We start from the raw sequence: 5,680 nt of genomic DNA, 5'->3' as shown, positions 1-5,680 counted from the left end.
GGAACCACAGGAAGAGGATGTAATCAATAGATTACAAGGAAGTGTTTTGGAACCTGATCTGTGCAACATATTTCTCAAGGACCTGGAAATGGCACTGTCAGAGTCTTCTGACAGTGCAGTGTTATTTAGGGAACTATAGGCAATGGCAGGCTGAGAAGAACTGCAAACAGAAGAATCTTGGAGTACTGGATATATGTGCAAAAAGATGGAATTTAGGAAAGCTCACTATAAAGCAGGGCTTGTGGGAAGAAACCATTCCACCTTCACATTTAAAAGGAAGAGCCTTGAACTGTTACAAGACAGGTAGTTAGTTGTATGAAAATGCCTTACCTATGCTCAGTAGTGTAAAAATAAAGAAAGTCAAATTATTAAACTTTGCTAAGACAGGAGTAAAGAATAAGTAGAGATAACACCACGACAGTGATTGATAAATGTTATACACAAACTTGGGTCCTTCTTCTCAAAGAACACAGAAACAGGGAAAGGACTTTGAGAGGTGACTTAGAATTAAAGATCATTTAGAGTCTTGGCCAGGAAGCAATGACAGAGAGTAAAAGGTAAAAATAAAATAAGTTAAACTGCACTTAAACAACCAAACATGTTTGAAGCTGAAAACCATACTGGTAGGGTACTAATAACATGGTACTACTAACAGAATGGCCAGTTTGGTTTGAGAAATCTGAGTGTCTGTAAAAAGACAGTAGCCCAGATAGGAGTCTCAGACATGACTTCTCAGATGTTGAAATTCTGTAGCCACTTATGATTTCTGATTTTCACAAGCTGATCCTGCCTTTGCTCATGGTGTCCTAGATGCTGAGTTTTTCCTGCTTATGGAAGACAAGTTCTGAAGTCCCCACATAGGTCTTTCACCCAGTCAAAAATAGGTGGCATAGAGCAGCTGTTCCTTTCTACACATTGCTGAGATAACAGACCTGTCCAACACAGCTCCAAAGAGCTTGCACCTTGGTTTGAAGGCTTCAGCAAGCAGCAGCTCTGCTGTCCAAGGAGGAAGAAATAAGCAGGTCCCCCCACAGGCCTATGTAGGTGATGAAAGCTGTCTGGTTTGTGTTAAGAAAACTCCCCAGTCTTCCCATTTATGAGACTCTGTGGTAGTAACACTCCCAGTGGCAGAGACCTTAACTCTTAGGACTGAAGCCCATTTACAGTGAGGTCCAGTGAGCTGAAGGTAGTCCCACTTGACAGACCCCACTCACATGCAGTCAGACCAGGTTCCCTTCTCAATTTATCCCAGGTTTTCCACAACAGAGACTCAGATGTTGAGTTCCAAAAAGCAATTTATTCACGGCACAGTAACACAGAAACATGTTATCCAAAAGGTCAGCATTTCACAGCCTCTTGTATCAGGCTCCTTTTATCAGAGCTCAATCTGCATCTCAATTTGCAGCTAGCAAACTGGGCTACATGGACCAGATGTATTTCTCAACATTTTGGAAAGCAGCAAATGAGGTAGAAATGTGCTTCACCCAGAGACAGCACATTGTGCTACCAGAAACTAAGCATAGATGACCAGTCTGCAGTAGTCTTTGAGCAAGTATCATTTTAGTGTGGCATCCATAGGGAGGTAAGGAAAGGGAGATGTGCATAGGCATACTGGGAAGACCTGCTGGTACATAGGACCAAAGGTTTTTATGCTAAAGGACTCCTGGCAGCCGACTTCTGTTATGATCCAGTTATTAAAATTATTAGAGAGATGTCTGTGCTTAAATTAAGGTATTATTGACTTCAGCATATGAGACCATATGCTGAAGTAAATAATATGGATTTTATTTAACAGTAAATGTGAGGAGGGGGGGAGAGAGAGAAAGAAATAGAAGAGTGGGGGAGGGAAAGAGAGTGACAGAGAAGACAGATTAAGTAAAAAATATCACCACCCCCTGTATCCCAATGGTGTCCCACTGATCCTCTTCTTCTGGCCTTCTTGGTGGTGAGGGTCCTGAAAAACAGAATTCAATGGATTAATATACATTAGGGCTAGATGGGAATGCCCAGCTACCTCCTCTGGGAGCAGGGGGCAAATTTGGTACTGTCTCTTGCAGCAGATCTGTTGCATCTCTGGATCTGTTGCATCAGTTTGCATAGCATGCAGTCCTCTGGTGCAAAGCCTCAGGAGTGAGCCTGGGGGGCTCTTTCACGTCTAATCATTTATGGCACCTCCTCAGCTGCCTCTTGTATGAATGTCCTATGTAGGTGGGGCCTTTCCAGGAGGTGGGGGAGTTTACTGAGCCAGTTTGTGTACGAAAGGATGAGTGTTAACTTGCCCTTTCTAGAGGTTATGCCACGAACCCAAAACCCTTCTCCTCCCACTTTGGTTGGGGTGGAGTGTATGCAAACCTGGCCTCAGGAAACAAGTATGTGGGCTATTACCTCCGCACCCCAAACCCAGCCAGAGCTGATTTTCAGGACAGCTGCTGGGTTTGGCTTTCTTTCTTCTTCTCCCTCAGCCTTGTTACTTCTTCCTAGACCTGAGATTATTGGATAATAGTGTGAAAAACAACGTTCGCTTTCCTGGTAAATTTTAGAAGGTTTAATAAAAAGGCAATAGGAGACAAAGACAATAGAGCAAAGGGTTAGAACGGCCAAGTGCTTGGCACTCTGCCAAGTACACACCTGCTGTTTGGGAAACACTATATATAATTTCCATTGTATCAGTCTGTTGCATATTCATATGTATATGCAAATATTAATAGTCATATGCAAATAATTATGCATATTCAAACTTTTCCAAGAACTCAGAAAATGCATGGCCACTCCTTGGCCTTTTTAGAGCATGTGGCTATCTTCATCACCTTCAGTTTGGGCCTTGTTCTCTCCACAGACACCAGGCATTGATAATCGGCATGTCGTCAGTGGGATCCCCATCATATGTTCACTGGATGTTATCACAGCCAAGCAGATAGTTCAAGTATACTATAATCAGCTATTACCACTATGTCTAATTTTTGCTAATAGTAGAAATAAAAACTACATCTCTACAGCAAAGCCATTTTGACATTATACATATAACATTCATCTTAATATTTGCGAAGACAATATTATCTTATCTCAAGTTCACTTTAGGTGATTTAACTCCCAGTCCAAACTTCCCGTCAAGAAGAATATTCAGGGAGGGGTAGTCTTAGGTGGTGGCGGCTCATTTATACAGTTTTGCCATAATGGCCTTCAAAACAATATTTAAGCCATTAACTATAACATTTCAGTCTATTGCAACTTCTGATTTGCTTGCAGCAAGCAACATATTTTGGGTGGAGAATTTACCTATAAACTATATCTTGCCTCAAAGTTTCTGAACATCCATAGTTCTGCCTGGAAAATCTGGATGAGTAGTAGTGTGTGCTACTGAGATCCCCAGTAAGAGCAAAAAGCATCTCCAATGTCCATGCAAAATCCAATATATTTGGCTTACCATGTATATATTTTTCAGAGCTACACTTCTAACCAGCACACAAGGCATTTGCTCCATTGCATCTGTCACATATACAGCTGACATGCGGTGGATCTAGCAAAGAGTAGTCACACCACTGTGATTTTTAGTCAACTTGTCCTGCTATATGTAATTTCAAGGAAAAGAATGCAAGAGGATTCTACCAATGTTGTGTCACAGAATTTGCTGCAATAATGGTGAATATTTTTATTCAATAAAGATCTTATAGTTTAATCATGAGGGATTATAAATAGATCATTGTAACCAGTACTCCCTCCTTCCTTTATCATTTAAACCACATGAAACAATTCAATGTATACAGTAAAGGAGGACCATGCCGGATAATTTACCATTTGGATGTTCTCCCAATACTGAGAAGAGGCACTTAGAATGATACTTCAGAAATTACACATAAAAAAATCTTCGATGTCATGGTAACAGAATGAAGAACCAAAGCCCCTCTCAGAGTTATTTTCATAATCAAAAGAAAGTGTACCTCTAAATTAGCAATGATGAGTGGCAATAGAGCTGCCTGATAAATCAGAGAGAAAAAGAAAATAAGATGTAAAAAAGAGGTATTGTGTATTGAAGAAATATGCATAGAACAGTCAGAAAATATGGTAAAGAAGGAGAAAGTATGAGAAAGGGAGATACAAATATATCATTGGCACCATGAACTAGATGTTGACTCACCCAGATTCCTGCACAATGTCCATGAGACTAGGAAACAGAAGCTTTTTTGTGTCCTGTAGTATACTTGTCTGAAAAAAACTCCTATATATTTATTTTCAGTCCTCTGAATACTATGCATTGATAACCCAGTAGATGAGTTCAACTGCTGTGTCTGGATTTGTCTTATACTAAAGCAAAAATCCAAAAGAGCAGGTGAAAATTGAACAGAAAAGAAAAAATCAGAATATTCTTTGTCAAATTCCTTTACTGTCAATTTATGTAACAGAAACTCATAGTTCTGCAGAATGTGTGTGTGTGTATGTTTGTGTGTGTGTGTGTATGTGTACATATCTGTATAAAGAGGGAGGGAGAGACAGAGAAAGAGAGAGAAATAAAATAGGAAAATATTTGTTTATACCAGATAGCCAAAGGTAAATAACTCCACTATGACTAACTGCAAGTGATCATAGGGCTGGCAGCCCAGTTAAAAAGGATTTCTTAAGGGTCAACACTGAGGCTGACACTATTAAACATTATCATCAATGGCCTGGAAAAGGGGACAGAAGGACCCTGAGCAAGTTGACATGTGACACAAAACTGCAGGGAGCACATGATGTACAGTGGCAGGCCTGTCATTCACATTGACCTTGACACATGAGAGGAATGGTCCATTAAGTGGTCAATATACAAGGAGAGGCTGATTTAACTGGGTTTATCCAGCCAAGAAAAGAGAATACTAAATCTGATTGTTGTCTTCAACTATTTAAGTTGTTTTGTAGAGAAGAATGAGCCAAGCCATTCTCTGAGATGCACAACAAGAAGCAACAGACTGAAACAATAACAACAGAAATTCTGAGTGGGGAGGAAAAAAGATTCTTCACTCTTAGAACAGTTAAGCAGGTTGGCCAATGTCCTGCATAACCCAAAATGTTATTGTATTCTACGTGTAGCTGTGCTATGTCACCTGACCAAAATTGTTACTGTCTTTTTAAGAGTTTATGTCCAGAAATGGAACCACAGAGGTGTCTCAGTTTAGAGACAAATTTAGGCGAGAACACTCTGGAATGAGCTGTCTCCTCTAAAAGGGTTCCAAGAATCCCTTTCCACCAATATGAAAGGAATTAGAGGGAGGTGTCTTTACAAACAAACTGTGGGCCTGCTGGAAGATAAAGCCAGATACTGATAGAAGCAAGAAGCAATGCTAGGAACCATAACTTTCATAGGAATTCCACTAATTGACACAGGCTATTGCTGGGGAGGGGAGGGGGATGCACATGAGAAGGGGGTCTCTATTATGCAATTCAGGAAGTCTGTACCTCTCAAATACCTCAGCCAACTGAGAAAGAGAGAGGGACATGTGACTGCGAAATTAGGAAAAAAAGGACGCTGCGTCCTCGAGCAATTTGAGAGACCCCAAGGGAAATGCCCCATGGCCTCTCCCTTACTCGAATAAAGTTACAGGACACATCTGTCTCCTTTTTTGACATAAACAGCTAACATTGTGGATTAATTTTCCTGATAAATAGGAAATGTATAGTAGTGGATGAAAATGAAAAAACAAAAAAA

Source organism: Parus major, chromosome 2, assembly GCF_001522545.3.
Source record: "Parus major isolate Abel chromosome 2, Parus_major1.1, whole genome shotgun sequence".
NCBI lineage: Eukaryota > Metazoa > Chordata > Aves > Passeriformes > Paridae > Parus > Parus major.
Note: the sequence above shows the minus strand (reverse complement) of the source record.